The 12,083-nt window shown below is 42.3% G+C and overlaps 1 protein-coding gene across 1 annotated transcript in view; it reads left to right on the top strand.

Moving 5' to 3' along the window:
• LOC126174745 (atrial natriuretic peptide receptor 1-like) overlaps nt 1–12,083 on the top strand; it is a 381,570-nt gene that overhangs the window by 345,777 nt on the left and 23,710 nt on the right. The gene's annotated exons all lie outside the window — the stretch shown is intronic.

Below are 12,083 nucleotides of genomic sequence, written 5' to 3'. Positions count from 1 at the left end.
AATTTTTCTTCTAAACTAAAGCTGCAATTCCTCTATATTCTCATGCCCAGTGCTGTATGTTTCAAGTTCTTTCTTGCAAAATTTGGAAATTCGCTTCCTGCTCGGTGGATTTGACTTATGTCCATTAACCTACCCATTCAATATACTTGCATGCTTAGATCAGGGTTTCCCAAACTGTCTTCTGTGAAATACTGGTGTTCCACGGGAAGTCAGTAAATGCTCCACAAAAACTATTAATAACATGGCAGTGTTTTCTTGACCTTTTGACAATACCAATTAACTTTTTTAAAGTTTCATGATAATTTTTGTGTTATTTGTTATGATATAAAATTGAAGTACTCACGGAATAAAATGAGTTTATCTCATTTTCAAACACTTTATTAACTTTGAAAATAAATAAGGTGTTCCATCAAAGAATCAGGATTCTCAAAATGTTCCTCTGAGCTCTGAGCACTATGGGACTTAATGTCAAAATGTTCCATTAGAAGAAAAGTTTGGGAACCTCTGACTTAGATTTACCCCAAAAATCTCACCGCCCTCAGTTCTGGGCTTTAACTAGTTTTCTATACCTTACTATAGCTTTTTAGGAATGCTAAAAATTCTGGTTCTTTGTTGTGAATGCTTAGCATCTGATATTAGATTTTGATAGTCCCACTAGTGAGAGGTTCTTATATTTTCTAACACTAATACTCTGTAGTCTCCAGCAGCTATAATGTATTCGATCTTGATGGAGAACCATCTACTTGGAAAGGGGGGCAGGCCTTGTATGCACCCCAGAGTCAGCTACTTGGGTAGCAGTACATGATGTAGTGCACCACTAGCCACTTATGGGGACCCTACAGTTCTCAACCATATGGCACAAGTGTAGGCCATCGCAGCCTACACATAATGCACATATTACTTCAGGAAGTGATATAACACATATATTACTGAGGCAAATGCACAGGGTATAAGGATTGGTAAAAGTTAGTGCATTAGTGTGTTTTGCATTTGGATCAAAAAGGCATATGTAGAGATGTTGGACAAGATATGGAAACACCATTAGAAATGCATGTTGGAGATAAATGCAGGTTGCACTGTTGTATCTGATCATGAACATCGCATGTGCTATGTCCTCTCTGGTACTGCGCGCCACGGAATTTGAATCCGCACCAGACATCATGGATGTCGAAGACCCATAGAGGTCTCTGCACAATCGCGCCGTAAGCTGTAACGGTGCGCGCCTCCTGGCCCGCTTTTAGTGAGAGGGCACCACAGTGGAACACGTGGCCCCAGCGGCCAATAGCGGCGCCCCTGATAGCGTACTGAAGCGCCTGCCTTGCACTCAGCCAGCCAGTCTAATCTTGCGTACGGCGGTTTACAAATCGCTTCGCGCTAGACACCTCCCTTCCTTGTTCTGTATACGAGTAGACGTGTTTGTTTCCTTGTGACTCCATTGTTTGATCTTGTTGTACTCGTTCTGTCCTTCGTTGGTTGTGTCCGTCCTCTCCCATTGTGTTGTTGTTCGCGGTCCTCTCCGTGGGTGCCGCCGTGTTTCCGTCATTGCTACCCCGTGACCATCCTGGTCGCAGTTACAACATTTTTGGTGATGAGGTAAATGGTGGTCTTTGTTGGTATGGAGACGAAGTTGGTCTGTCTGCTGGAGCAACAGCAGCAGCTCATGCAGCAGCAGTAGCTCCAGTTAGACATCTTACAAAAGTCGCTGCGGTTGCTAACGGACAAAGTCAATGCCCGGGACGTGTTACCACACCAGCTTCAGAGTCCTTGGGTATCCGATGCTTTCCCGCATCTGCCGTCGTTTCAACCCTTTAATGACACTATAGAGGACTGGGAAACATACTTACATAAGATGCCCACCGGGTGGTCATCCCTCCGGAATTGCGGCTTCAGGTGCTCAGTTTGTTACACTGCGGGCACTGAGGTATGTCCCGTATGAAAGTTATGGCTCGCTGGCATGTGTATTGGCCTGGCATCGATGGCGATATTGAGCACATGGTCCATGGGTGTACTGTCTGTGCGCGTCACCAGGCAAGCCCCCCTCAGTTGTTTGCACCCTGGCCTGTGCCTCGCCGGCCCTGGAATCGCATCCATATCGATTTTGTGGGCCCGTTTTTGGGGTCCATGTGGTTACTCATCGTTGATGCCTACTCCAAATACCCATATGTTGTCCATATGGCATCCACCACCATGGAGGCTACACTCACAGCCCTGGCCCAGGTTCTCACCATTGAGGGCCTGCCACACACATTGGTCTCCGATAATGGTCCCTAATTCACAGCATCCTGCTTCCACAACTTCTGTCAGGCCAACAGTATCAAATATATCCGTAGCCCCCCTTTCCACCCTTCGTCCAGTGGCATGGTGGAGAGGCTTGTCCGCACTTTTAAACACCAGTTGACTAAGGGGGTCAACACATCTCCAACCACGTCGGCCCTCACCCTGTTTTTGAGCACCTTTCGCACTACGCCAATTGACGGATGCAGTCCAGCAGAGCTCCTTCATGGGCAACAGCTGCAGACCTTGCTCCATTTGCTGATGCCGTCCTCCTCCCGCCCCAACTCCTGGCCCTCCCGGCGGTATGCCCCTGGCATGGCCGTGTGGGACCGCGAGTACGGGCGCAAGGTGGGTTGGACACCTGCGACAGTCGTCACGGCCCATGGGTGGCATGTGACGTCGGTGCAGACGTTAAAAGGGTTGGAGCACCACCATCATAATCAGCTCTGCCCTTGTGCTGCCATGGGACTTGCGCCGTTGCCTCTTTCCCTACCTCCTTCGGGTATGGACGTGGTCCTCGAGTCACTGTCCCAGCCCTTGGTAGCCGTTTGCCCGCGGGCCTGCCACCAGCCCTCTCCCTCTCCGCCTCCGGGTGGATCGGCAGCTCCCTCCACCGCCCTGGACTCTGGATCGGCTGTCATGGATACCTCGGCCATCCCTTCCTCCCTGCCAATTGCGGTTGATATGCCCAGTTCTTCTTCACACTGCCACCCACATTGGCACCGTCCGAGGTGTTTCCGCCCCTACGTGCAAGTTTCAGGGGGGAGGGATCTGGTACCGGGCGCCGCGGAATTTGAATCCGCACCAGACATCATGGATGTCAAAGACCTATAGAGGTCTCTGCACCATCGCACCATAAGCTGTGGCTGCGCACACCTCCTGGCCCACTTTTAGTGTGAGGGCGCCACAGTGGAACACGTGGTCCCAGCAGCCAACAGCAGCGTGCCCGATAGCGTACTTAAGCGCCTGCCTTGCACTCAGTCAGCCAGTCTAATCTCGTGTACATCAGTTTACACCTCGCTTCACACTAGACCTCTTAGTTCCTTGTTCTGTGTACGAGTGGACGTGTTTGTTTCCTTGTGACCTCATTGTTTGATCTTGTACTCGTTCTGTCCTTCGTTGGTCGTGTCCGTCCTCTCCTATTGTGTTGTTGTTTGCGGTCCTCTCCGCGGGTCATGCCACGCTTCCATCATTGCTACCCCGTGACTGTCCTGGTTGCAGCTACAACACCTTAAATACATTGAAGGTGCCAATTGCGGTCAGAACAGTGTTTTGGGTAGTGTGAGTGCATTATGTCAGTGCTAAGTGACTTTGAATGTGGAAAAATTGTAGGTGCTCATATGGTGGGTGTTTCCGTAACCAAGATAGTCGATGTGTTTGGTGTTTCAAGAGGCACTACGTAGAAGATTTATATCGCATACAGCGAAAGTGTTAAGTCACAAAGCATACAAAAATGTGTCTCGAGTGATAGTGACAGGTGATCAGTGAAAGGGATTGTGACAGGAAATAAGAAGACAGTTGCAAATGTCACTGCAGAACCAAATGTCATACTCATAAACACTCATTCCAAAACCATTCATCAGTGATGTAAATGCCAGTTACAGGAAAATATGTTGCTGAAGCCATGAGACCTGGATATGGAGCTGTGGAACTAGATCACTCAGTCATGTGAGTCTTGTCGCACAGTGTTTCCAACTGCTGGCCGAGTTCAGTAATGATTTGGGTTGCCATATCATGGTCTTCTATGGGCCCGGTACTCTGCAAGGTCGCATTACTGCCAAGGATTATGTGACCTTTCTAGCTGATCAGGTCTGTCCCATGGCTCAATGTCTGTTCTCCAATAATGATGCTGTGTTCTAAGATGATAGGGGCCCTGTTCACACAGCTTGCATCAACCAGGACTGGTTTTGTGAGCACTGAGATGAACTGTCATATCTCCTCTGGCCACCAGTCACTAGATCTCAATGTTATTGAGCCTTTATGGTCAACTTTTGGGAGAATGGTGCTCAATTGCTGTCCATCTCCACAATTGTTACCTGAGCTTGCCACTATTTTGCTATAATAATGATATAAGATTCCCTTGGAAACCATACTGGACCTGTATTTATCCATTGTGAAAGAACTGGAATCTATTTTGAGTGCCAACAGTTTTCCTACACCATACTAGGCGTGGTAGTGTGTTGTGTTTTTGGTGTTTCCATACTTTTGTCCACCCCTTGTGTGTTTGGCCCTAGGGGACAATTTAATTGCTTCATTTGTTATAAATATGTACTGGATTAGGTTGAGAATATGATGATCTGTGGCTATGAACCGTAGTGCATAATGTTCCATTTGCTACATCATTTAGTGGAATACCTGATGAAAATGATTACTATGATATTGCACAGACAGTCTGCCTTGTTGCAGTGCCTTCAGTGTAAAGATAGGTAGGTTGCAGTGTTGTGCTGTCAAAAGCAATTATGATTCACACAATCAGCAGTTAACTGTTATCATTGTATGGTTCTTGCTCTACACTTCATTTGCACCTTTAAAAGATGGAATGGGCTCAGTTCAGTCAAATTGAGCAAGAGAGATACAATCAATATTGATCAGATTGTTTCCTGCATGTACAGTACTTTTAGTGCAGATAGGGAGAGGGAGAGAGAGAGAGAGAGAGAGGGAGACAGAGAGAGAGAGAGAGAGAGAGAGAGAGAGAGAGAGAGAAAGGGCACGGATGTGGGCACGGGGGGGGGGGGGGGGGGTCACTCACATAGGAGGTATGCAAACACCTATCATAACACTTGTGATTGTTTAAAATGTTTATGTCGGTTTTCAGTATTGATGGAATGGTAAAGATAGCACTCATCATGAATACTTTCTTGTTCTCTGAAAAATCATCCACGTGTACTGTCAGTAATAGGAAGAGGGGACTACTGTTTACCATAATTAAAATGAGGTGCTATGAGTTGCATAAAGCAAGTATCACAGGGGTATACTACAATATATGTAAAGGGCATAGTGCTCTTTCTAAACTGAAAAGTATTCTTATTGCGGATGATGATGTAACTGTAATGAATTGTATGAGAAACACAATAAGGATACAGTTGATGAATGGCACATCAACAAAAAAATTAAGTGATTTTTCTAAATGGTCTATAATGTCACTTAATAAAAAAATATGAATAAGCAGGATATAACTTAATGATAAACAATAGTATGTGAGCGAAACAAAAAGTTCAAAACTGCTGGTTGTGTGCACAGATAGAAAGTTGAAGTACAAGTTGAATTGGAAGTAATATACTGTGGCATTGTGGATCTCTCTCTCCCTCCCTCACCCCTTCTCCCTCTCCCCCTCTTTCTCTTTGTGTATGTTTAAGTAAATTCTTTGCACAGTTAATGTTTTCCACTTACATAACGTGATTGCTCAGAATAATATCCCATAGAACACCAATGAAATACAGTAAGAGATATGTGCCCCTAGAATCTTGTCAGCAAATGCAGTAGAGAACCAGTTATCAGCAGAGTTCATATTCCAGAATAGCCTTTCACATACACCCTCCCCCTGTTTTGGTGTAACAGCAGGGTGTAGCTTTAGTGCTGGTTAAAACTTGGCATGTTAACACTGACAGTCTTTTGATACTAGCAGAGATGCAATCTATACATGTTGCCATGTCCAGCTAAAACATTCTTGTGTTGAGAAAGGCTGTTGCAACATGGCCAAGACTTCAGTTATTATGCTATCATAAGTACTTTATGTTTTGATACAGCAGTGCACCAAAAAGATATGAATGGAATAGACACTGGATGAGGAGTTTTTTTTCTTTTCTATATGAATTAACAGCGGTAATTTGTTAGACTTACAGCCAAATGTATAAAGTGGTTGATCTTAGATCAGCACAAAAAATGAGCTTGGAAATCTGTATTGTATAAACTAATCTCAGATTATTCCACAATTAACTAAAATCAATTTTGACTAGTAAAATTTCACAGATAAAGCCAAGTTAAACTACAATTGTAGTTCACAACCTGTTAGCACTTTAATTATGGATTTTGTTTTGCACAGATAGAAGCTGAAAATTGTAAATAATAAAGAAGTTGTCATTAACATTCCAATGCAACTGAAGGTCTAAATAATTTGATCTGTAATATGAGGGTAAAAACTATATTAGTGAGGTAGGTAATGACTCATATAATTGCTCCCATAAGAATTCTAGAATACAACTTGTAATTTATGCCAAAGTATTTTAAGGTATTACACAGACACTTAGTGCCCGAGTAAGAAAGGAAAATTTCAGCTATTAGCAGTGAATAGTTGTTAGCATTCAACTTAGTAAATGAATTGACTTCATTTACTTCCAGTACGATGGACGTGGAAGAATTATGGGCAAATTTTAAACACATTGTAAATCACGGATTGGAGAAGTATGTGCTGAAAAAGTGGGTTACGGATGGAAAAGACCCACTGTGGTTTAACAGCGCAATTTGGAGAATGCTCAGGAAGCAAATACAGTTGCACTCATGGTACAAGAAAGATCGGGAGAATGAGGACAGGCAAAAGTTAGTAGAGATTCATGCTGCTGTAAAAAGAGCGATGCGCAAAGCATACAACCACTACCACCATCATACCTTAGCAAAAGATTTTGCTGAAACCCCAAGGAAATTCTGGTCTTACATAAAATCGGTAAGGGGGTTGAAGGCTGCCATCAGGGCACTCACTGATCAGTCTGGCCTGGCAACGAAAGTTGAAATTTTAAGTTCAGCATTTGAGAAATCTTTCACGCAGGAGGATCGTACAAACATACCGCCGTTTGAGTCTTGTACAGATTCCCTTATGGAGGACATAGTGATAGACATCCCTGGGGTTGTGAAACAGCTGAATGGGTTGGAAATAAATAAATCACCAGGTCCTGATGGGGTTCCAATTCGGTTTTACAGAGCGTACTCTACTGCATTGGCTCCTTACTTAGCTTGCATTTATCGTGAATCTCTTGCCCAACGTAAAGTCCCGAGCAACTGAAAAAAGGCACAGGTGACGCTGTATATAAGAAGGGTAGAAGGATGGATCCTCAAAATTACAGACCAATATCCTTAACATCGGTCTGTTGCAGGATTCTCGAACATATTCTCAGTTCGAATATAATGAATTTCCTTGAGACAGAGAAGTTGCTGTCCATGCATCAGCACAGTTTTAGAAAGCATCACTCCTGCGAAACACAACTCACCCTTTTTCCGCATGATATCTTGCGAATCATGGATGAAGGGCATCAGAAAGCATTTGACTCACTGCCCCACTGCAGACTCCGAACTTAGGTATGAGCATATGGGATTGGTTCCCAAATATGTGAGTGGCTCGAAGACTTCTTAAGTAATAGATCCCAGTACGTTGTCCTCGATGGTGAGTGTTCATCGGAGGTGAGGGTATCATCTGGAGTGCTCCAGGGAAGTGTGGTAGGTCCGCTGTTGTTTTCTATCTACATAAATGATCTTTTGGATAGGGTGGATAGTAATGTGCGGCTGTTTGCTGATGATGCTGTGGTGTACTGGAAGGTGTAGTCGTTGAGTGACTGTAGGAGGATACAAGAATACTTGGACAGGATTTGTGATTTGTGTAAAGAATGGCAGCTAACTCTAAATATAGATATATGTAAATTAATGCAGATGAATAGGAAAAAGAATCCCGTAATGTTTGAATACTCCATTAGTAGTGCAGCGCTTGACACAGTCACATCGATTAATATTTGGGCGTAACATTGCAGAGCGATATGAAGTGGGACAAGCATGTAATGGCAGTTGTGGGGAAGGCAGATAGTCATCTTCGGTTCATTGGTAGAATTTTGGGAAGATGTGGTTCATCTGTAAAGGAGACCGCTTATAAAACACTAATACGACCTATTCTTGAGTACTGCTTGAGCGTTCATCTGTAAAGGAGACCGCTTATAAAACACTAATACGACCTATTCTTGAGTACTGCTTGAGCGTTTGGGATCCCTATCAGGTCGGATTGAGGGAGGACATAGAAGCAATTCAGAGGTGGGCTGCTAGATTTGTTACTGGTAGGTTTAATCATCATGCGAGTGTTATGGAAATGCTTCAGGAACTCGGGTGGGAATCTCTCGAGGAAAGAAGGTGTTCTTTTCGTGAACCGCTACTGAGGAAATTTAGAGAACCACCATTTGAGGCTGATTGCAGTACAATTTTACTGTCACCAACTTATATTTCACGGAAAGACTACGAAGATAAGATGAGAGAGATTAGGGCTCGTACAGAGGCATATAGGCAGTCATTTTTCCCTCGTTCTGTTTGGGAGTGGAACAGGGAGAGAACATGCTAGTTGTGGTACGAGGTACCCTCCACCATGCACCGTATGGTGGATTTCAGAGTATATATGTATATGTAGATGTAGATGTAGATGTAGATGTAGATATAGATATGGAGTGTGACAGCAGCAGGTAATGATTGAACACTTCTTAAAAAATGCTCTTAAGACAAGAGTAGCAGTAGCTGCACCATTCATATTAAATTTTGAACTCTGAACACATTATTAAATTGATATCAGAGCTGTGTGTGCACTGATGAACAGAAATAGCAAGCATGTGAATGAACAAGTTCAATTATATTAATTTAAGTGATTCCTAACTTAAACTATGTCTCAGTGTTTACACACTGGATTGTAATTTTTGAAGTATGAGGGTGGAATTCAGATCAGTTCCAAGACTTTCTAATTTCATAAATTGCTTCATTCTTATCCAGCAACATTTGTTTATGTGCAAAATGCAGAATTGCATCGTGATTTGAAATCCATGTTAAACTGTAGGACCCCAAATACTTGTATGGGTATGTTCGTTCAAAGGTATGAAGAACAACACCTTCAAAAGGACCATACCAGTAAATCACTGTCATGGTCAAACCACCTTCAGGTTGATGACAGACACTGAAAGTTATACCTACGCCAAAAGTTTCTTTAACACTGAATAGTAATAGTTTTAAAACCTGTGAACTATTGCAACTTTCTCCCACACAGAAAGCTCCTAAATCCATGGCCAACAATCTGTGTAATGTGTATGTCAAATAAGCCATGCCATCTAATGAGCAGTGCTGGGTGGCCATGAATTATTAACTGCCAGAAAATTATTACGACAGCACTACATTTTAATTTATCACACCTTGAATTTCCATATGCTGTTTGCTTAGCAGTTTGGGCCACTGTGGGGAGTAGCATTCTATGTTCGAGAGCATTAAGTGCTGATAATTATATTGTTTCCTTTTCTTTACTCTATGAATATCTGCCTATTTCAATATTTTTCAGCTGTAGAGGAGTTTTTGAGGTAGTTTGAAAAGTTTCTTGTGCTTATTTTCCTTCATCTTCAAGCAAAAAACCTTCAATAATAAATGTTTTTATCTATCATATGTATGGGTAATTTCTGCAGACTAAACTCAATCACCATCTCAATAGTGGATTCAGGGGTGTCGCCAAGTGTCTCTCTTACTAATTCAGGTCAACATTGAACCTCATTGAGGTGATTCGAATTTAATGCTACACATCATAATGAATAAGTCAACCGAGTTCAGTTTTTGAACTGAAATTGAAATTGCTCTCCAGTCAGTGACTTTTATACAATGAGCCATAATAATCTATTAATTGGTCAAAGGAATGAAGATGCTTTGTCATTAGCTACAGTCAAATATATTGTTGGCAATAGTGCTGGGAACCAGTTTAGGTCCCAAGCTACCATATGTGTGTGTGCGTGTGTGTGTGTGTGTGTGTGTGTGTGTGTGTTTGTGTGTGAGGGAGAGAGAGAGAGATCAAATTTTCCTAGCCTTCTTTCAGCATCAGTCAAAAGAATGCTACTGTTATAATATAATAAAAGACAGAATTCTGATACATGATGATAATATATCCCACTAGTAGTTAACTCCATAATGTTAAGTACTCATCATCTCAGTCTTGAAACTTCCTGGTAGATTAAAACTGTGTGTTGGACAGAGACTTGAACTCAAGACCTTTGCCTTTCGCTGGCAAGTGCTCTACTGACTGAGCTATTGAAGCACAACTCACAACCTGTCCTCACAACTTCAGTTCTGCCAGTACCTCATGTCCTACCTTCCAAACTTCACAGAAGCTCTTCTGCAAAACCTAAGACAAAATACTTGCAGAATTGTAGCTGTGAGGAGGAGTAATGAGTCATGCTTGGGTAGTTCATTTGGTGGAGCACATTCACACAAAAGGCAAAAGTCCCGAGCTTGAGCCTTGGTTCAGCACACAGTTTTAATCTGCTAGGAAGTTTCATATCAGCACACACTCCGCTGCAGAACCTCATTCTGGAAACATCCCTCAAGCTGTGGCTAAGCCATGTCTGCACAGTATCTTTTCCTCCAGTAGTGCTTGTTCTGCAAGGTTCACAGAAGAGCTACTGCGAAGTTTGGAAGGTAGGAGATGAGGCACTGGCGGAATTGAAGCTGTGAGTTGTGCTTGGGTAGCTCAGTCGGTAGAGCACTTGCCCACGAAAGGCACAGGTCTCCAGTTGGAGTCTCAGTCCAGCACACAGCTTTAGTCTGCCAGGAAGTTTCATATCAGTGCACACTCTGCTGCAGAGTGAAAATCTCATTTTGTTATATCAGTTTTGGTTTGACTCATGAATCATTCTCAATGTTTGTGGACTACTGAGGCACAGTCTGTTCAAACATATTCAATGGCCAGTGTTATGGTCTCAGTCAATATTTTCCTCACATTTTCTGAGAATATTTTTCTTTAGTAAAGATTGCAATATGAACACTAAGTAATAACATGGGGAGAGTAAAAGACTTTCATATCCATTGGCACTACTACTGCTACTAGGCTACTAGATATGACTTACAAGTGGAGCATTTCTTAAACATCTTACTGCCATGAGTTATTGGCATCTGATTCTGAGTTGTTCCCTTTCATTATGGTAGTAGTGTTATGCATTTACAGATATTGGGTCTCTGGTCAGGTACAAGTTAGATGCAGCATGAGGTTGTAGATACCATCACCACATCCTAAAGAATAATGTAACAACTGGATCCATTTTGAAAGAATGGAATGTTTATTATGGGGATCAGGGCTAAGTCATTATTAGCAGTCACTGCCCATTGCTCACACATTGTTTGGTTAGGGGCTAAAATGCAATTAAAATGCCTAAAGCTTCCCAAACAACAACTTGATTTTGAAAATTGTCTCAGGTTTGTGCACTCATCTTTGTGAAGGGACATCTGTCTCAGATACAACACTGTGGAGACCAAAGTTGTTAGCTCGAAACTAATTCATTTATGACTGGAAAGACTACTGCTACATAGTTTAAATTTCATCCAGGACTTTCCATGTTTTAACTATTTTACTTTTGTGTGGAGCCACACACATATAAAACTTTTTGGAAGATATAACTGCCATTTTACTATACAAGAGGTTTTATTCCACAATCTAGATTTTGGCCTTAGGTCATTATCAAATGTTAAAGCTGGAACAGATTAAAGCACAATAAAAGTACAAGTATCAGAAAAATAGCAGGACAAATTAAGTGATGTATGGGCTGCATGATTTGTTCTCTTACTTACATACCGAAAGTCATTAGACTTGAGTAGAACAAAAGTTATCATCAAAATGTGTATCTTAAGTTATATAAACGATTATGTAGAAAGTAAATGTGAGGACATTTGTGTAATAGGCTAATTTTTTGGCAATTAGCATGACTTCTTCACTTGATAAGGTTGTGGAATAAAATAGATGACCTAATGAAAGGTTTTTAAGTTCTCTACACTGTGTTTAAGCAGCAACTGACAAGCATATGTGAAACGATTGTCAAAGATGCACA

This window comes from Schistocerca cancellata, chromosome 3 (assembly GCF_023864275.1).
Source record: "Schistocerca cancellata isolate TAMUIC-IGC-003103 chromosome 3, iqSchCanc2.1, whole genome shotgun sequence".
Classification (NCBI taxonomy): Eukaryota; Metazoa; Arthropoda; class Insecta; order Orthoptera; family Acrididae; genus Schistocerca; species Schistocerca cancellata.
This window is presented reverse-complemented; position numbering and strand designations above follow the sequence as displayed.